The sequence below is a fragment of the Sus scrofa genome, chromosome 6, assembly GCF_054392235.1.
Source record: "Sus scrofa isolate SSC_HxYL_T2T_F1_AM1 chromosome 6, Sscrofa_HxYL_maternal_Yorkshire_Landrace_v2.0, whole genome shotgun sequence".
NCBI classification, from domain to species: Eukaryota; Metazoa; Chordata; class Mammalia; order Artiodactyla; family Suidae; genus Sus; species Sus scrofa.
This window is the reverse complement of record NC_139388.1, coordinates 50,400,647-50,421,922: the sequence shown is the minus strand read 5'-3', so window position 1 is coordinate 50,421,922 and position 21,276 is coordinate 50,400,647. Positions and strand designations below refer to the sequence as shown.

The 21,276-nt window shown below is 38.6% G+C and overlaps 1 protein-coding gene, 1 long non-coding RNA gene and 1 pseudogene across 3 annotated transcripts in view; 2 read left to right on the top strand and 1 right to left on the bottom strand.

The window, feature by feature from the left end:
• ZNF569 (zinc finger protein 569) overlaps nucleotides 1-21,276 on the top strand; it is a 61,863-nt gene that overhangs the window by 21,528 nt on the left and 19,059 nt on the right. The window lies entirely within an intron of this gene.
• On the top strand, nucleotides 7,499-7,583 carry LOC146402351 (U2 spliceosomal RNA; annotated as a pseudogene).
• The window catches only part of LOC102165098 (uncharacterized), a 56,094-nt gene continuing 46,963 nt past the window's right edge, over nucleotides 12,146-21,276 (bottom strand). Inside the window, exon 4 of the long non-coding RNA XR_014806175.1 lies at nucleotides 12,146-13,364. This is a non-coding gene — a long non-coding RNA (uncharacterized LOC102165098). The remainder of the gene's footprint in view (nucleotides 13,365-21,276) is intronic.

The following is a 21,276-nucleotide window of genomic DNA, read 5'->3' as shown; positions in this document are numbered from 1 at the left end:
AATGTAAACTGGTACAGCCACTATGGAGAACAGTTTGGAGATACCTTAGAAATCTATACATAGAACTTCCATATGACCCTGCAATCCCACTCTTGGGCATCTATCCAGATGCCCCTACTTAAAGAGACACATGCACCCGCATGTTCATTGCAGCACTATTCACAATAGCCAGGACATGGAAACAATCCAAATGTCCATTGACAGATGATTGGATTCGGAAGATGTGGTATATATACACAATGGAATACTACTCAGCCATAAAAAAGGATGACATAATGCCATTTGCAGCAACATGGATGGAACTAGAGAATCTCATACTGAGTGAAATGAGCCAGAAAGACAAAGACAAATACCATATGATATCACTTATAACTGGAATCTAATATCCAGCACAAATGAACATCTCCTCAGAAAAGAAAATCATGGACTTGGAGAAGAGACTTGTGGTTGCCTGATGGGAGGGGGAGGGAGTGGGAGGGATCGGGAGCTTGGGCTTATCAGACACAACCTAGAATAGATTTACAAGGAGATCCTGCTGAATAGCATTGAGAACTATGTCTAGATACTCATGTCGCAACAGAAGAAAGGGTGGGGGAAAAAACTGTAACTGCAATGTATACATCTAAGGATGACCTGACCCCCTTGCTGTACAGTGGGAAAATTAAAAAAAAAAAAATCATCTAATGGCTTCTCATTGCACTTGAAATAAAACTCACATTTCTTATTCTTTACAAAACCCTTCATGATATGCCTTCTGCCTAGTCTTTACTATTATGCTATATCCTCCCTCATTCAGTGTCCTTTGGCGATACCAGCTTTTTCCACACTTGGAACAGACAGAATTCATCCCTGAGGAACTTTGAACATTTAAGTTATCAGAAAAGACTAGAGTCCCAATTTGAACAGATCCCACTTACTCAGCCTTTTGGTTTCTATTCAGCTCTTCAACTGACTGGATGAGGCGTACCCATATTAAGGAGCACAAATTGCTTTACTCAGTTTACTGATTCAAATGTTAGTCTCAGGTAGAAACACCCTCATAGACATACCCAGAGTAATAATGTTCAGCCAGATGTCTGTGCAACCTACAGCCCAGTCAAGTTGACATGTAAAATTAACCATTACACTATCTTCTTTTATCTCACCTATTCACTTGTTTATGTTTTCATTTGTTTCCCTCAACTATAAGTTCTAGGAAGACCAGAACTTAGATCTTTCTGTATTTTTAGGCTCTAACCTAGTGCTGGGAACATTTAGTAACTCATTAACTTATTGAATTAAAAAGCCATAACTCCAGGGCTCAAAGAATTATTTTCTTATTCTCTTAGTGGCAATTAATATTCACAATGAAATCCTCAACTATGATAAACTCAAATAGTCTCTGAGCTATCAAAAAAAGTTTCAGGAGTTCCCGTTGTGGTGCAGTGGTTAATGAATCTGACTAGGAACCATGAGGTTGCGGGTTCGATCCCTGCCCTTGCTCAGTGGGTTAAGGATCCAGCATTGCTGTGAGCTGTGGTGTAGGTCGCAGACGTGGCTCGGATCCTGCGTTGCTGTGGTTGTGGCGTAGGCTGGCAGCTACAGCTCTGATTCGACCCCTAGCCTGGGAACCTCCATATGCCGCGGGAGTGGCCCAGGAAATGGTAAAAAGACAAAAAAAAAAAAAAAAAGTTTCAATCATCTAATTCTCTTGTTCCACTACTTTAACATAGAGTAGAAATCAGAGAATTGAGATTTAGGAGGTATTGCTGAGACTAAATAAAATGAACTTGTTGACACAATGTACCTAGAGGTTGAAGAAGAGGCAGGATTCAAAACTTATGCTACAGTTCTGTTTTTGGAAAAAGGCTGTTAGTGTTGCCATTAGCCAAGATAAGTAAGTTAATAGCAAAAATTGCTGAATATCACCTTACTCCTCACAAATCTAATATGGAATAGGTAATGTTACCTGAAATAATGAACTACCAGTGGCAAATTACTAACTGGACTCTAGGTAGTAAATAAACATATATAATTAGAAAACCAAAATTTTCTGTAAGGGAAGACTTTTTTTCAGTCTATCAAAAATCCAGGATCAGGATTCATTAAAAATCTCATTTTCCTAGCTGTCCCCTTTTCTATTGAGAAGGATTAACTCTTAAAAGATAACTGAAGAAAATATCTATTCCAAAATTTTCATTTAACACAAGGGAAGATTTTGACACTTTAAGTAAAGCCGTATCATGCAATTTTAGAACACAGGAAATGCTGTTCATTAATATGAGGTAAGATAAAATTCAAGACAGTAAGGAGTTCCCATCATGGTGCAGTGGGTTAAGTATCTGACTGCAGTGGCTCAGACCGTTGTGGAGATGCAGGTTTGATCCCTAACCCAGTGGGTTTAAAGGACCTGATGTTGCCAGCGGCTATGGTTTAGGTAACAGCTGTGGCTCAGATGCAACACCTGGCCCAGGAACTTCCATATACCACTGGTGAGGCCATTAAAAAAAAAAAAAATTCAAGACAGTAAGCTTTAAACAAAAAGAGCAGTGCTTTAAAATGACATGAGTGTGGTAGATGTTAGAGATAAATGGTTAGGACTACTTCTGTACCAGATAAACTGCAGAAAATTTAAAGAACACTGTGGGGATTCCCACGGTGGTAATAAACCTGATTAGTATCCATGAGGACCTGCTCAGTAGGTTAAGAATCCGATATTGCTGTGAGCTGCAGTGCAGGTTGCAGATGTGCCTCAGATCTGGCGTGGCTGTGGCTGTGGCTGTGGCATAGGCTGGCAGCTGCAGCTCCAACTTGACCCCTGGCCTAGGAACTTCCATATGCTGCAGGCGCAGCCCTAAAAAAAAAAAAGAAAGAAACATGGCAGTGGGAAACTTCCATTGATTTCTTAGCTCATGATAGGCACATAGAAATAAAATGAACATAACTACCAACAATAATTTGATATAGCTAATTGATTATCCTACTTTATAGCCTGGAAATAATTAATATTCCTTTCTTTAGATATGGAAAAACTAAAAAACTGATCATGTGTTAGGCCTGAATAAAATTCAGTAAATTTTGGGAGTTCCCCTTGCGGCTGGCAAACTGTTGCTAGCAGTAATGAACCCAACTAATACCCATGAGGATACAAGTTTGATCCCTGGCCTTGCTCAGTGGGTTAAGGATCCAACATTGCTATGAGCTGTAGTAGAGATTGCTGCTACAGCTTGCATCCAGCGTTACTGTGGCTGTGGTGTAGGCCGGTGGCTGCAGCTCTGATTTGACCCCTAGCCTGGGAACCTCCATATGCTGTGAGTGCGGCCCTAAAAAGACAAAAGACAAAAAAACAAAACAAAACAAACCCAGATCTTCCATTTTTTACTTCAGCATTGCTGTAGCTATGTAGTGATTTATATTTACTTATAAATTTTAGAAGTAGTCCATTTCTATAATTAAAACTCCTGAAAAAAAATCCTGAGATTTTTATCTTGAATTATGTTTATAAATGTCATCTGAAAATGGACAGTTTTCATCATTTTGAATTTTCATATCCCCTTTTTTTCTTGCCTTATTTGAATTGATATATGGTCACTGTATTGTTGAGTAGACATGCTTGTGGCAGCCGTATTTGTCTCATGCTCAGTGTTAGGGATATACTGTCAGTGATTCATCAATAAGTATGATATTTTGTGGAAGTTTATAACTACTCTTTCAAATGAAGGATATTTCCTTTTATTCCTAGCCTGCTAAGGGTATCATGAATTGGTATTAAATTTTGTCAAATAATGTTCTTGTATATATGATTTTGATCAAATGTTTCCCCTTTTTTCTATTAACTTGGTTAATTAAAATGTTTTTTTTATTTTTTTTATTTTTTAAAATTTATTTTGTTGTTGTTGTTGTTGTTTTTTTTTTTTTTTTGCTATTTCTTGGGCTGCTCCCACAGCATATGGAGGTTCCCAGGCTAGGGGTCCAATCGGAGCTGGAGCCACCGGCCTACACCAGAGCCACAGCAACGCGGGATCCGAGCCGCGTCTGCAACCTACACCACAGCTCATGGCAATGCCAGATCGTTAACCCACTGAGCAAGGGCAGGGACCGAACCCGCAACCTCATGGTTCCTAGTCAGATTTGTTAACCACTGTGCCACGACGGGAACTCCTTAAAATGTTTTAATAGAAATTTAGTTGATTTACAATATTGTGTTAGTTTCAGGTGTATAGAAAAGCGATTCAGTTACATACATATGTATATTTCAGATATTTTCCATTGTAAGTTATTATAAGATATTGAATATAATTCCCTGTGCTATAGAGTTAGATCCCTATTGCTTATCTATTTTTATCTATAAAAATTTGTATCAGTTAATCCCTATACTCCTAATTTTTCCTTTAGTAGCCACAACTTTATTTTTTATGTCTGTGAGTCTGTTTCTGTTTTGTATATAGATTCATTTGTATTATTTTTTTAGATTCCACATATGAGTGATATCATATATTTGTCTTTGTCTGACTTGCTTTGCTAAGTATAATATTCTCCAAATCCATTCATGTTTCTGCATATGGCAATATTTCATTCTTTTTATAGCTGAGTAACATTCCATTGTGTATGTGTGTCTGTGTGTGTATATCACATCTTCTTAAGCCACTTGTCTATTGACCTGGGTTATTTCCATGCCTTGGCTATTGTAAATAGTGCTGCTATGAACATTGGGGTGCATATATCTTTTTGAATTAGAGTTTTCATTTTTCCCAGATAAATATGGAGGAGTGGTATTGCTGGATCATATGTTAGCTCTGTTTTAATTTTTTTAGAAACCTTCAAACTGTGTTTTCCATAGTGGTTGTGCCAGTTTACATTTCCACCAACAGTGTAGGAGGGTTCCCTTTTCTCCACACCCTCTCTGTCATTATTTATAGACTTTGCTAATAGCCATTCTGACCAGTGTGAGGTGATAGATACCTCATTGTGGTTTTGATTGTATTTTTCTGGTAATTAGCGGTGTTGATTATCTTATTATGAGCCTGTGGGCCATCTGTTTGTCTTCTTTGGAGAGGTGTCCATTTAGGTCTTCTGCCATTTTTTTACTGGTTTGATTGTATTTTTGTTATTTTGATAATATTAACTCTTCCAATCCATGAGCATGGTATATTTTTCCATCTATTTGTGTCATCTTTGATTTCTTTCATCAGTGGCTTATAGTTTTCAGAATACAGGTCTTTTGTCTCTTTAGGTAGGTTTACTCCTAGGTATTTTATTCTTTTGGATGTGATGGTAAACGGGATTGCTTCCCTAATTTCTTTTTCTGCTCTTTCATTGTTAGTATATAGAAATGCCATCGATTTCTGTGTATTAATTTTGTATCCTGCGACTTTGCCAAATTTGCAGATGAGCTCTAACAGTTTTCTGGTAGAGTCTTTATGATTCTCTAGGTATAGTGTCATGTCATCTGCAAATAGTGATAGTTTTATTCTTTTCCAATTTGGATTCCTTTTATTTCTTTTACTTCTCTGATTGCCATGGCTAAGACTTCCAAAACTATGTTAAAGAGTAGTGGCGAGAGCGGACATCCTTGTGTTGTTCCTGATCTCAGAGGGAATTCTTTCAACTTTTCATCATTGAGAATGATGTTCGCTGTGAGTTTGTCGTATATGGCCTTTATCATGTTGAGGTAGGTTCCCATTATGCCCACTTTCTGAAGGGTTTTTATCAGAAATGGGTGTTGGATTTTGTCAAAGGCTTTTTCCGTGTCTATTGAGAGGATCATATGGTTTTTATTCTTCAGTTTGTTAATGTGGTGTATCACACTGATGGATTTGCATCCCTGGGATAAATCCCACTTGATCATGCATCCCTGGGATAAATCCCACTTGATCATGATGTATAATCAGCTTAGTGTATTGTTGGATGCGGTTTGCTAGTATTTTGTTGAGAATTTTTACATCGATGTTCATCAGTGAAATTGGCCTGTAGTTTTCTTTTTTTGTGGTGTCTTTGTCTGGTTTTGGTATCAGGGTGATGGTGGCCTCATAGAATGAGTTTGGGAGTATCCCTTCCTCTGCAATTTTTTGAAATAGTTTCAGAAGGATAGGTGTTAGCTATTCTCTAAATGTTTGATAGAATTCGCCTGTGAAGCCATCTGGTCCTGGACTTTTGTTTGTTGGAAGTTTTTAAATCACAGTTTCAATTTCAGTTCTTGTGATGGGTCCATTCATCTTTTCTATTTCATCTTGGTTTAGTCTTGGAAGATTGTACTTTTCTAAGAATTTGTCCAGTTCATCTAGGTTTTCCATTTTATTGGCATATAGTTGCATATAGTAGTCTCTTATGATCCTTTGTATTTCTGTGATGTCTGTTGTTACTTCTCCTTTTTCATTTTTAATTTTATTGATTTGAGTCCTCTCTCTTTTTTGCTTGATAAGTCTGGCTAGGGGTTTATCAATTTTGTTGATCTTTTCAAAGAACCAGCTTCTCGTTTCATTGATCTTTTCTATGGTTTTCTTTGCTTCTATTTCATTGATTTCTGCTCTGATCTTTATGATTTCTTTCCTTCTACTAACTTTAGGTCTTGTCTGTTCTTCTCTCTCGAGTTGCTTTAGATGTAAAGTTAGCTCGTTTATTTGAGCTTTTTCTTATTTCCTGAGGTGGGTATGTATTGCTATAAACTTTCCTCTTAGAACGGCTTTTGCTCTATCCCATAGGTTTTGGAGTGTCGTTGTCATTTGCTGCTAGGTATTTTTTAATTTCCTCTTTGATTTCTTCAGTGATCCATTGGTTGTTTAGTAGCATGTTGTTTAGTCTCCGCTTGTTTGTGTTTTTTGCAGTTTTTTTCTTCTTGTTGATTTCCAGTCGTATAGCATTGTGGTTGGAAAAGATGCTTGATATGATTTCAATTTTCTTAAAGTTACCACGGTTGGATTTGTAGCCCAGGATATGATCAATCTTAGAGAATGTTCCATGTGCACTTGAGAAGCCTATGTATTCTGTTGCTTTTGGATGAAATGTCCTGTAAATATCTATTAAGTCCATCTGGTTTAATGCTTCATTCAGGGCCTGTGTTTCTTTAATGATTTTCTGTCTGGTTGATCTGTCCCATTGCTGTAGGTGGGGTGTTCAAGTCCCCCACTATTATTATGTTATTGTCAATTTCTCCTTTTAAGGTTGTTAGCAGTTGCCTTATATATTGTGGTGAACCTGTGCTGGGTGTGTAGATATTTAAAATTGTTATATCATCTTCTTGGATTGATCCTTTGATCACTATGTAATGTCCTTCTTTGTCCCTTAAAATATTCTTCATTTTAAAGTCTATTTTGTCTGATATGAGTATTGCTACTCCAGCTTTCTTTTGATCCCCGTTTGCTTGAAATATTTTTTTCCATCCTCTCACTTTCAATTTGTATGTGTCCCTAGAAGTGAAGTGGGTCTCTTGAAGACAGCATATATATGGGTCTTGTTTTTGTATCCATTCAGCCAGTCTGTGTCTTTTGGTTGGGGCGTTTAGTCTATTAACATTTAAGGTATCACTTCTCGGCCTTTTGGCTAAGATCAAGTGTAGTAACATTTAAGGTAATTTACTGATATGTATGTTCTTATTGCCATTTTATTAATTACTTTGGATTTGTTTTTATTGCTCTTTTTTCTTTCCTTCTTCTCTTGTTCTTTTCTGCCTATACTAAAGTTCCTTTAGTATTTGTTGTAAGGCTGGTTTAGTGTTGCTGAATTCTCTCAGCTTTTGCTTATCTGTGAAGGTTTTGATTTCTCCTTCAAATCTGAATGAGAGCCTTGCTGGGTAGAGTAATCTTGATGGAGGTTTTTTCCTTTCATCACGTTGAGTATATCATGCCACTCCCTTCTGGCCTGCAGAGTTTCTTTTGAAAAATCTGCCGATAGCCTTATCAGAGTTCCCTTGTATGTTATTTGTTTCTTTTCCCTAGCTGCTTTCAGGATTTTCTCTGTCTTTAATTTTGGTCAGTTTGATTAATATGTGTCTCAGGGTGTTCCTCCTTGGGTTTATTTTATATGGTACTCGTTGTGCTTCCTGGATCTGAGTGAGTGATTCCTTCCCCATATTAGGGAAGTTTTCGGCTGTTATCTCTTGGAATATTTTTTCTGTTTCCTTCTCTCTCTCTTCTTCTTCTTCTGGCACCCCTATAATATGGATGTTGGTGCATTTAATGTTGTCCCAGAGTTCCCTGAGACTCTCTTCATTTGTTTTCAATCTTTTTTCTCTTTTCTCTTCTGCATCCGTAATTTCTTCTAATCTGTCCTCCACCTCGCTTATTCGTTCTTCTGCCTCCTGTGTTCTGCTGTTAGCTTCTTCTAGTGCATTTTTTATTTCAGTTGTTGTATTTTGCATCTCTTCTTGTTTAAGTTTTATAGCTTGTATCTCTTTGGTCAGTGTTTCCTGAAAGTTATCCATCTTTGCCTCCAGTTTATTTCCAATGTCTTGCATCATCTTCAGCATCAACAGTCTAAAGTCTTTTTCCTGGAGGCTGAGAATCTCCTCCTTGCTTAGCTGTTTTTCTGGGGTTTTTCCTTTCTCCCTCATCTGAGTTATAGTTCTCTGTCTTTTCATTTTTATAGGTTTTTGGTGTGGTGACCTTCTTACAGATAATAGAGTTGTAGCCTCTCTTACTTCTGACGTCTGCCCCCCTGTGACTAAAGTCAGTATGGGGGGCTTGGTGTAGGCTTCCTAATGGGAGGGGCTGATGCCTGCCCACTGGTAGGTGGAGCCGATTCTAATCCCTCTGGTGGGTGGGGCTTAGTCTCTGGATGGGATTAGAGGCAGCCATGTGCCTGAGGGGTCTTTAGGTAGCCTGTTTACTGAGGGGCGGGGCTGTGACCCCACCTGGATTGTTGTTTGCCCTGGGGCTGCTCAGCAGCTGACTGACGAGTGGGGCCAGATTTTCCCAAAATGGCCCCCTCCAGAGAAAGGCATGGCTGCTAAATATTCCCGAGAGCTTTGCTTTCAATGTCCTTCCCTCACAACAAGCCACATTCACCCCTGTTTTCCCATGATGTCCTCCAAGAACTGCGGTCGGGTTTGACCCAGATTCCCACGGAGACTTTGCTTTGCCCTGGCACCCAGTGCCCATGAAAGTCTGTGTGCGCCTGTTAAGAATGGGGTCTCTGTTTCCCCCAGTCCCATGGAGCTCCTGAGCACAAGCCCCACTGGCCTTCAATGCCAGATGCTCCAGGGGCTCTTTCTCCCAGTGACAGATCCCAGCATGTGAGAGTTTGATGTGGGGCTCAGAACTCTCACTCCTGTAGGTGAGTCTCTGTGACAGTTAGTTTTCAGTCTGTGGGGCTTCCCACCCAGGATGTATGGGGTTGTTTATGTCGTGAAATCGCCCCTCCTACCTCTTGATGTGTCCTCCTCTTCTTCTTATGGAGTAGGATATCTTTTTTAAGGTTTCCAGTCCATTTGGGTGAAGAGTGCTCAGTCTTTAGTTGTGAATTTTGTTGTTTTTAAGGAGAGAAGTTGAGCTCCAGTCCTTCTATTCCGCCATCTTCATCCCCCCTTTTGTATTTTTGTTATTTAGTTGTATGAGCTATTTGTATATTTTGGATGTTAACCCCTCATCGATTGCACTGTTTGCAAATACTTTTTCCCAGTCAGTAGGTTGTCTTTTTATTTTATTTGTGGTTTCCTTGGCTGTGCAAAAAAACCTTTTAAGTTTGATCAGGTTCCATTTGTTTATTTTTGCTTTTATCTCTTTTGCCTTGGGAGACCATCTAAGAAAATACAGGTACAATTTTTGTCAAAGAATATTTTGCCCACCTTCTTTTCTAGGAGTTTTATGATGTCAGGTTTTATATTAGGTCTTTAAACCATTTTGAGTTTATTTTTGTGTATACTATGAGAGAGCGTTTTAATTTCACTGATTTACATGTAGCTGTTCAGCATTTCCAATAGCACTATTAAAGAGACTGTCTTTCCTCCATTGTATATTCTTGCCTCTGTTGTTATAAATTAATTGCCTGTGGTGTGTGGGTTTATTTCTGGGGTTTCTGTTCTGGTCCACTGATCTAAATTGTGTGTGTGTGTGTGTGTGTGTGTGTGTGTGTGTGTGTGTGTGTGCCAGTACCATGCTGTTTTCATTACTGTAGCTTTATAGTATTGGCTGAAGTCTGGAAGGGTTATGCTTCCAGCTTTATTCTTTTGCCTGAGGATTACTTTGGCAATTCTGGGTCTTTTGTGATTCCGTGTAAATTGTAGGATTATTTGTTCTAGTTCTGTGAAAAATGTCATGGGTATTTTGATAGGGATTGCATTGAATCTGTAGATTGCCTTGGATAGTATGGGTGTTTTAACAACATTAATTCTTTCAGTCCAAGAGCATAGGATATCTTTCTATTTCTTTGAATCACCTTCAGTTTCATTTTTCAGTGTTTTATAGTTTTCCATCTATAAGTCTTTCACTTTCTTGATGAAGTTTATTTCAGGTTTTGTTTTTTTAATGCAAATTAAAAAAACAAAAACAAAAAAACCCCAGCCATACCCACATCATATGAAAGTTCCCTGGCCAGGGATTCAAGTGTCCTTATGTAGACTATGTGTCCAACATTTTCGGTGCTAGGGCTGGTTTTGGTGTGGATGCCAGCCACGTCTTTCCTTGGAGTGTGGTGATCTTCATCCTCTTGATAGAGGGTGTGGTTGGTCTTGTGGTTTCCAGAGTCTGCTCTGGATGTGAGGTAGGGTCTGTTCTTTGCTCCATGGCTGTCAGGGGCAAGACTTTTTGAGTAGAAGCCCTGAGTTTGATCAAGTTCGCCCTGGCTCTGTTGCCCTTGAACCTGTGCCCTACTACAAAGGAGGTGAATGCCAAAGCAAGTGAGGCCTGTGTGCTCACTGTGAACCTGTGCACCAGCTGGCCAGGCATCCAGGCTTCTGCTCAGAAGCAGCCTGAGGTCAAATCCTTTTCTCTATTGCATTCATTTCAAATCTAGTGCAGGGGTGTGATATGGAGTAGACTGGGGCTGTGGCCACAGTAATTGAGGTGGCTATGCTGCTGCCTGAGATCTGGGCCACCTCTGTAGCAGACTTCTCCCAAGAGCTTTTTGCCCCAGATCTAGCACTAAATTGCGATATTGAGTGGGCGGGGCTGGGGCACACTTTCTGGGAAATGAACCACTGTGCACTCCTGCCCAGAGCCTGTTTGCCCAAGGTTCAGCCCTTAGCCATCATGTATTCTTGTGGCACCTCCCAGTGCGCACACTGACAAGGTCTGCAGTGGCTCGTTCTCTTGCCCCAGTGCACACACTAATGAAGGTCTCTGCTGCTAGAGCCACCACTGCCACTGTGTGCACATGACCTTGGCCTCTGGGCTGTCTCTCTGTAGCTAGAGTGAATCCTATCCCAGGACCTACCTACCCAAGACTCAGAGCATAGCCTACTCAGTTCCTATTCTTGTGGTACTGCCCAGTGGGTGCCCTGACAGTGTCTATCAAATATGCTCACGGTCTGCCACAGCTAGATCTGTCCTGTCCGTGTGCATGAGAACAGTGGACTCCACCCTTGCACTGGATCACACCCCACGTGCCCCTGTCTGTGTAGCTAAACCAAATCCTTTCCCTGATCTCTCGCACAGGCTGCGGTGTGGAGTGAGCAGGGCTGGGGCATTCACCCTTTTGGATCAGGAAGTGCAGTGAGGTGGCAGCCACCAGTGCAAGGCTGATTGTTAGCAAACCAGCATGTGCACACACCTCATGAGTAGGGTCTAGGCTTCTCCAGCCCTTCTATATGTCACAGCAGATTTTTCTTCAGGCAAGGGAGCATGTCTCCTTCATGCAGGACCCCAGAACTGGGATGCCCAGATTGTGAGTCAACCTGATCACTCCCCAAGTCAAGGATCCACCTATGTGGACTTCTCTTCCTTACAGATCCCTCCCAGGGATGCAGGTCCTGACCTGATGCCTTTTTTCCCCACATCCTGCCTGGTTTTGTGGAGATCTTCCTTGCAGATTTGATTGTACGGAAGTCCTTCTGCCAGCTTCCAGTTAATCTTCCATGAGATGTTCTACATGTAGATATATTTTGATGTGTTTATGGGGGGAGATGCGCTCCCTGTCCTCCTACTCTGCCATCCTCTTTCTCCTCCTTTAAAGTCATCAGTTTCTTAATGTTAAACTAACTGTGTAACTCTGGTCAAGAGAACCACTTGAGAACTTTTTTTCTTGGATATTTAAGACATTAATTTAATTTATGCCAAGGTACACATGACAGACAACAAAACTTTCTTGAAAGCAGATTATTTTTTCTTTCCCTTCCTCCCTCCCTCCTTTTCTTCCTTCCTTCCTCTTGCAAGCAGATTTTCTTGAGTCTGGTGTTAGAAGGTAAGGTGAAGCCAAGGTACAAGTTTCTTGCAAGCCTGCTTTATTTAGCAGAGTTCTGTGCTATCACAAACTTTATCTAGTCAATGGTTTCATATGTGTAGGAATGACAGGATTATTCATACTACACTGATGTGTATGTTAAAATATAGTTTATTTTTAAAAATTGTTCTAATATCCCTATGAGTTCTACTCAGTGACATTAAAAAAAAAAAAAAAAGCTAGCTTTGATGCAGTCTGGTTCAAAACTTAGTCCTGTCAGTACATTTTTCTTTGAATAATTATTTAGTTATTCAGATGCCCCTCTAAAGCCCTGCCCTCTCTTAAGGTGGTATCTGAGATATAGAAGATCTTCATAGCTGTGGGAGGAAGGGGGTCCTCTGTGATTCTCCATGGATAGGTGATAACTAGTATCCACTGATTCTGGTTTAGCTGGCTTCTTTTTCTAGGCATTCTGTAGCTGTTGAATTTGTGGTAAGTTTTTCAGTTCAGTCATTGTCCAAGGGCCTTCCCCTTTCAACTTTCCTCCTTTGGATCTGGTTGCCGTCATAGACCTAAGTCTGTCCTGTCCTCCAGAGGGTTTCTGGGTTCCACATCCAATAGTCTGTGGATCTTCTTGCCTTTTGCAAGGGCCCTCCCTATCCCTACTCAGGATATACTACCTAAAGTTCTCCCAATCTGACTATGAAACTTCTTAATGCACTACCTTTCTTACTCCGCCTTAATGTCCTGGAGTGTGAGTTCTGAGCACACCTTTAACTGCCTATGACCCTTCCTCCATAGCCTTTCTTCTCTATCCAAGCCTCCAAGGGGGAGGAGAGAGTTTTCCTCTGTCATCTACCCCTCTCTCTTTCTTTTTTCAGTAAAACTAAAATGGAGAACAGGTATGAGGAATAAGGAAAAATACATTAAAAAGCTTTCAAAACTAGTGTATTGGTTACACATGTTTGGAGTCTGAGTGCTGATGAGAGGCCCAAAGTTTTATAAATAAGGCTATAGAAGGTCTGAAGATACTGATGACAAAAGACATCCATTCTGAAGCAAAATATTAGCCCCTAGAGAAAGAATATCACATCGTTTTGTTCTTTGTTGCCATATTAAGTTTCACATGCAAATAAAATGTTCACATCTCCAGAAACATAAGGCAGAGTACCTAGGACAATAAAATTAAGTTGACACGCCTACTGTGTGTTCTGCATTCTGCTTAGTGCTTTACTGAGCTCTTCATTTTTTTCATGAGGATTTGAATTAATGATTGGTGTCACTTCCTTTCAGCCTGAAGAACCTCCTGTATTATTTCTCAGTAGGCCAATCTGCTAGCAATGAATTCTCTGTTTTTGTTTATCTGGGCGTACATTTCATCCTTTAAGGTGAAGTTTACATAAAAGTAATCATTTTAAAGTGAACGATTCAGTGGTATTAAGTACCTTAATGTTGTGCAACTGCTCGTTGGTCTAGTCCCAAAGCATTTTCATGACTGCAAAATAAACCTCGTGCACATTTTGCTTCCCCATTCCCTTCTCCCTCAAGCTCCTGGAAATCACCAGTCTGCCTTCTGTCTCTGAATTTACCTATTCCAGATATTTTATATAAATAGAACAATAAAATATGTGCCCTTTTGGGTATGGCTTATTTCACTTAATCATTATTTTTGAAAGTAACTTTGCTAGTTATAGGATTATTAGTAGATAGTGTTTTTTTCTTTCAGCACTTTGAATAGGTTGTCCCACTGCCTTCTTTCTAATGAGAAGTCAGCTGTTAATTTTATTGTAGCTGCCTTGTCGATAAAGTGTTGTTTTTCTCTTGCAGCTTTTAAGATTTTCTCTTTATTGTTACTTTCAGCATTTTCATTGATATGTTTTGGTTTGTATCTCTTTGGGGTTATCCCACTTAGGGTTCATTGAGTATCTTGAATATATATATTAGTGGGGGTTTTTTTTAATCAAATTTATGAAGTTTTCAGCCGTTGTTTTTATTTTTCTGTCTTTTCTTTCCTCACTTTCTGGTACTCATTATGTGAATATGGATGCACATATTTCTGTCTCACATTTCTCTTAGTCTTTGTTCATTTTTCTCCCTCTTCTTCTTCCTCTTTTTTTTTTTTTTTTTTTTTTGGTCTTTTTGCCATTTCTTGGGCCACTCTCGTGGCATATGGAGGTTCCCAGGCTCGGGGTCCAATCGGAGCTGTAGCCACCGGCCTACACCAGAGCCACAGCAATGCGGGATCCGAGTCGCGTCTGCTACCTACGCCACAGCTCACAGCAATGCTGGATCGTTAACCCACTGAGCAAGGCCAGGGACCGAACCCGCAACCTCATGGTTCCTAGTCGGATTCGTTAACCACTGCACCACGACAGGAACTCCCTCCTCTTCTTTAGATTGTATAGTTTCTATTGATCTGTTGGTCTTTAAGCCTGCTGATTTTTCCTTCTGCTATCTCAGACCATTGTACAGCTCTGAGAGTCTCATCCAGGCTAGTGAGGAGTTACCAAAATTTTCCCATTAGAGGAGTCCCATGTCAGGTAGAATGGTCTAGGCCCTAATACTTTCACTGTGCTTACTCTTTGCCTGGAGAAATAGCCAGTAGTGGCTTGGGAATACCATGGTCTAAACATGAACTCAAAATAAAGATAGAGAAGCTGGAGGTTGTTCACCAACTATGCTTCTCACAGCTAGTTCTCTTGAAGGGGATCTGGGAGCATGCTTCCAGGGCTGCCACAAAAGTAGTAGTTTGAAATGTTTTCTTTCTGGTGTGAGCATTTATCTGTCTTAAGAGATTACCTAGTGTGATTGACTGTAACAGAATTCTCACATAACAGTTGCTGAAACAGGACAGGATGTTATTTATCTCTGTAGAAATTCAGGTACTAACAAAATGGGGCTAGTCCTGTATCTCCAAGACATAGGGAACCAGGATTCCTCTATTTCATTTTTCTACCTTATTACCTCTTACTACCCTCTAATACTTGGCTTCTTTCCTAGTCATCATATATCCTTAACAGTCCATAGGAAGAGGAAGTACATATACCTCACTCCTTTAAGCTCACTTACCAGTAGTTGCACATAATTCTCCTTTCCTCTCATTGTCCAGAACCTTATATAAAAATACTTAGCCTCAAAGGAGGTGAAGAATGATCATTTCTTCCAGAAGCCCATGTGACCAGCCAAAAATTTGGAAAAGGGGGAAAGTAAACTTTGGGATAGAAGAGTAAAAGGCTGTGCTGCAGAATTGACTGTCCTGGGTTTGTTTCCTTCTTTTCTTTTCTTTTGAGATCAATGTTGGTTTCATATTTCCATTTAAATTATTCATTTCAGGGAGTTCCCATCGTGGCGCAGTGGTTAACGAATCCGACTAGGAACCATGAGGTTGCGGGTTCGATCCCTGGCCTTGCTCAGTGGGTTAACTATCCGGCGTTGCCGTGAGCTGTGGTGTAGGTTGCAGACGCGGCTCGGCTGGGATCCCACATTGCTGTGGCTCTGGTGTAGGCCGGTGGCTACAGCTCCGATTTGACCCCTAGCCTGGGAACCTCCATATGCCGCAGAAAGTGGCCCTAGAAAAGGCAAAAAGACAGAAATAAATAAATTATTCATTTCATTGACATTCAGTGTACTTCAGTATTTATTCCTGATTTTTGTATGTTTTTTTTAAATTTACTTTTCTTCATTAATCTTACTTTCTAATTAATCATTTATACTTAAAACATTACATTTTAATTATGGGAATTTATGTATATAAGTTTGAGTTTCTAGAACACATTTTAAGATTATGTGTTCATATTTACTAGATTTTTTAAAAAATATTTTCATCAAATTTATTTTAATGATTTTTTTTTTTTTTTGGATTCTCTCACTCTCGAGCAGGGTGCAGTTATAGTTTTCTTGCAAAATCTGTGGTGTTGGTGTTGTAATTTATTTACGAATTTATTGCTCCAACTCACTGAGGAAAATACACCTTCCTGAGGAGAAATCTGAAGCTGATGTGTTATCAATGAAAAGTCATTGATATGTTCCTATCCTTTCATATGATTATTGAAACCATTATACTAGGATCAGCTTTCTGCATTGTTTTCTCCTATGTTCCTATCCTTTCATATGATTATTGAAACCATTATACTAGGATCAGCTTTCTGCATTGTTTTCTCCTCAGCCCTAATTCCTCACCAGATACTTTGAGTTTATTTTGGTCTTTATCCCAGTTAAGAGAAGTCCCAACAACTCCATCCATTTCACTGTTTTCCTACTCCTGACATTTGCCTTTCGTCTCTTTTTTTTTTTCTTTTTTCTTTTTCTTTTCTTTTTTTTGGCCACTCCCACAGCATGCAGAAGTTCCAAGGCCAGGGGTCAAACTCGAGCCATAGCAGTGACCATGCTGAGTCCTTAACTGCTAGGCCACAAGGGAACTCCTTTTTTCATTTCATTAAAATTTTTTCTCGCTTTATTGAGATGTAATTGACACATAGCATTATGTGAGTTTAAGGTGTAAGACATGTTGAATTGATTACTTATGTATTGCAAAATGATTGTCACAATGGTATTAGTTAAAACCTCCATCCCCTTACATAATTGTTTCTTTTTTATGGTGGGAATATTTAAGATCTACTCTCCAGCAACTTTCAAGTATTGTCAACCATAGTCACCATGTTGTACATTAGATCCCAGAAGTGATTCATCATATAAATGGAAGTTTGTACCTTTTGACCAGCATCTCCCTATTACCGTCATCCCAACTCTGGATATAAGATAGCATAGAATCATTGTCTTTCTCTCTCTGACTTGTTTCACATAGCATAATGCCCTAAAAGTCTATCCATGAAGTTGCAAAATGCAGCATTCCAGCTTTCTGTGGCAAAATAATACTTCATTGTATACGTATATACCACATGTATACATTCACCTGTAGTCCGACACTTAGGTTGTTTCTGTGTCTTGGTTACAGTGAATAACGTTGCAGTGAACATGGGAATGCATATCTCTTCAAACTCCTATTTTCATTTCATTTGGATATATACCTGGGAATGGGATTACTGGATCATATGGTAGTTCTCTTTTTAAGTTTTAAGGAACTTCTGTACTGTTTTCCATAGTGGCTATAGCAATTTACATTCCCACCAACAGTGAACAAGGATTCTCTTTTCTCCACATCCTTGCCAACACTTTTTTATCTCTTGACTTTTTGATGATGACAATTATGTAACAGGTGTGAGGTGATACCTCATTGTGGTTTTGATTTAAATTTCCTAATGGTTAGTGATATCAAGCATTTTTTTCATGTACGTGTTGGCTATTTGAACGTATTCTGTAAAAAATGTTTATTAAGTTCTTCTGCCCAATTTTTACTCAAGTTTTTTTCTTTGCTCTTGATTTGTACGACTTGTTTATATATTTTCAATATTAACTCCTTATCAGATAAATGACTTGCAAATATTTTCTTCCATTCCACAGATCACCTTTTTCTTTTGTTGAGTATTCCTTTTGCTGTGCAGAAGCTTTTTAGTTTGATATAGCCTTACTTACTGATTTTTACTTTTGTTGCTCATGCTTTTGACGTCATATTTAAAAATCATTGCCAAGACCAATGTTAGGAGCTTTATTCTTATGATTTCTTCTAGGAGTTTTACTGTTTCAGATCTAATTTTAAACCTTTAACCGTTTTGAGTTAACTTTACTGAGTGGTGTAAGATGTGTCCCATTTTATACTTCTGCATATACTTTTCCAGTTTTTCCATTTATTGAAGAGACTCTTCTTTCTCCATATAGAATATTCTTGACTCCATTGTCAAATATTAGTTGACTAATACAAGGGAGTTATTTCTAGACTCTCATTTCTGTTATATTGATCCGTGTGTCTATTTTTAATGTGTATACTGTACTGTTTTGATTACAATGGCTTTCTCATATAGTTCAAAATCAGGAAATGTGATGCCTCCAGCTTTGTTCTTTCATAAGATTGCTTTAGCTATTTGAGATCTTTCATGCTTCCATACAAACTGTGGATTGTTTTTTTCTACATTTATGGAAAAAAGCCTTGTAATTTTGATAATGATTGCATTGAATCTATAGATGGCTTTGGAGTATGAACATTTTAACAATATTAATTCTTGCAATCCATGAACATGGGGTATCTTTCCATTTATTTATGTCCTCTTCAGTTTGTTTCATTAAAATCATATTGTTTTCAGTGTCTAGATTTTTTACCTCCTTGGTTAAATTTATTGTGAAGTATTTTTGTTTTTGATGCTTTTGGGAATGGGAATGTTTTATTTCTTTTTTCAGATATTTTATTGTTAGTGTATTCTAATATTAACAGCTGATTTCTGTCTGTTGATTTGTATCCTGCAACTTTACTGAATTCATGGATAGTTCTAACAGATTTTTTTGTGTGTGTGGTGATTATTGGATTTTCTTTTGGATTCTTCTATTTTCTTTGGATCACATTATCTTCAAAAAAGACAGTTTTTTCCCCTTCCATTCCTATTTGGACTTTTTTCCTTGCCTGATTGCTCCGGCTAGGATTACCCGTACTTTACTGAATATGATGGCGAGATTGAGTATCTTTGTCTTGTTCTGATCTTAGAGGAAGAGCTTTAAACCTTTCACCACTGGGTATGATGTTAGTTGTTAGCCTGTCATATATGGCCTTAATTATGGTGGGGTATGTTCCTTTTGTACTTAGTTTGTTGAGAGTTTTTATTACAAAACGTTGAATTTTGTCAAATACTTTTTCTGCATCTTTTGAGATGATCATATAATTTGTATTTCATTTTATTAATGTGATGTATCACATTTATTGATTTGTATATTTTGAACTATCCTTGCATTCCAGGAATAAATCCTACTTGATTGTGATGTATGATCCTTTTAACATACTGTTCAGAAAAGATCATGGACATGTAGGACAGACTCATACTTACCCAGGGGGGAGGGTGAGGGAGTGGGATGGATTGAGAGTCTAGTAGGTGAAAACTGTTGCATTTAGAGTGGATGGGCAATGAGATCCTGCTGTATAACACGGGGAACTATATATCTAATCACTCGTGATGGAATGTGATGGAGGATAATGTGAGAAAAAGAATGTGTATATATATGTATAATTAGGTCAGTTTGCTGTACAACAGAAATTGACAGACTATTGTAAATCAATAATAAAATTTTTTTAAAAATCTGGTTCAGTTTAGTTTGCTAATATTTAAAATTTTTTCCCTCTATACTCATTTGAGTTATTGGCTTGTATCCTTTTTTTTTTTTTTTCCCTTTCTTTTCTTTTTTTGTAGTGCCCTTATCTGGCTTTGGTATCAGGGTAATGTTGGCCTTGTAAAATGAGCTTGGGAGTGTTCCCTCCAGTTCAGTATTTTGAAAGTTTGAGAAAGATTGGCATCAATCCATCTTTAAATGATTGGTGGCATTCTCCAGGAAAGCCATCTAGTCCTGGTCTTGTCTCTTTTTGGAGGGAGGAGAGGGAAGGGTTTCCTACTGGAATATTTTGATTACTAATTCAATCTCTGTACTCATTATTGGTCTGTTCTACTTTTCTATTTCTTCATTATTCAGTCCTGGTAAATTTTATGTCTCTAGGAATTTATCCATTTCTTCTCGGTTATCCACTTTGTTGATTGTTCATTGTAGTCTCTCATGGTCCTTTGTATCTGTGACATCAGTTGCAATGTCTCCTCTTTCATTTCTGATTTTATTTGATTTTTTTCCCCTTTTCTTCCTGTTATAGTTAAAAGTTTGGCAAATTTGTTTTTCTTTCAAAAAAACAGGACATATTTCATTTTTTTTTTCTGATCTCTAGCATTTATTTGTGCTCTGATCTTTATTATTTCCTTCCTTCTGTTAGCTTTGGACTTAGTTTTGTTTTTATTTTTCTAGTTTCTGAAGTAAAATTTAGATAATTTATTTGAGATCCTTTTTCGTAATGTAGGCTTTTATCAGACTTAGAACTACTTTTGCTGCATCCATATGTTTTGATATATTGTGTTTCTTTTTCTATTTGTCTCAAGATTATATTTTGATTTCCCTTGTGATTTCTTCTTTGACTCAGTGGTTGTTCAGAAGAGTGTTGTTTAATTTCATTATACTTGGGAATTTTCCAGTTTTGTTCCTATTATTGATTGCTAGTTTCATTTCATTTTGGTGAGAAGTGATACTTGGTATGAGTCCAGTCTTCTTAAGTTTGCTGACTTTTTTGTGACTTATCATATGATCTGTCCTAGAGAATGTTATTTGTGTGCTTTTCTTTAAGTTTTTTATTTAATTTAAAACAAATCAATGAATTTTATTATATTTGTAGTTGTACAACTATCATCAAAATCCATCCCAGGAGTTCCTGTCATGGTGCAGTGGTTAACGAATCCGACTAGGAACCATGAGGTTGCGGGTACAATCCCTGCCCTTGCTCAGTGGGTTAATGATCTGGCGTTGCCATGAGCTGTGGTGTAGGTTGCAGACGTGGCTTGGATCCTGTGTTGCTGTCTGGCTTAGGCTGGCAGCTACAGCTCCGATTCGACCCCTAGCCTGGGAACCTCCATATGCCGTGGGAGCGGCCCAAGAAATGGCAAAATGACAAAAAAAAAAAAAAAAAAAATCCATCCCAAATGCCCAGCCCATCCCTCCCCACCAACCTGTCTCCTTTGGTAACCATAAGTTTTTCAAAGTCTGTGAGTTTCTGTTTTGCAGAGAAGTTCTTTGTATCCTCGTCTTGGATTTCACACATTAGTGATAGCATATGATGTTTTTGTCTCATCATCTGACTAACTTCACTTAACATGACAATTTCTAGGTCCGTCCATGTTGCTGCAAATGCCATTATTCATTCATTTTTATAGCTAATATTCCATTGTGTACATGCACCACATCTTCTTTATCCACTCTTCTGTCAATGGACATTTAGGTTGCTTCCATGTCTTGGCTATTGTATACAGTGCTGCAATGAACATTGGGGTACATGTATCTTTTTGAGTCATGGTT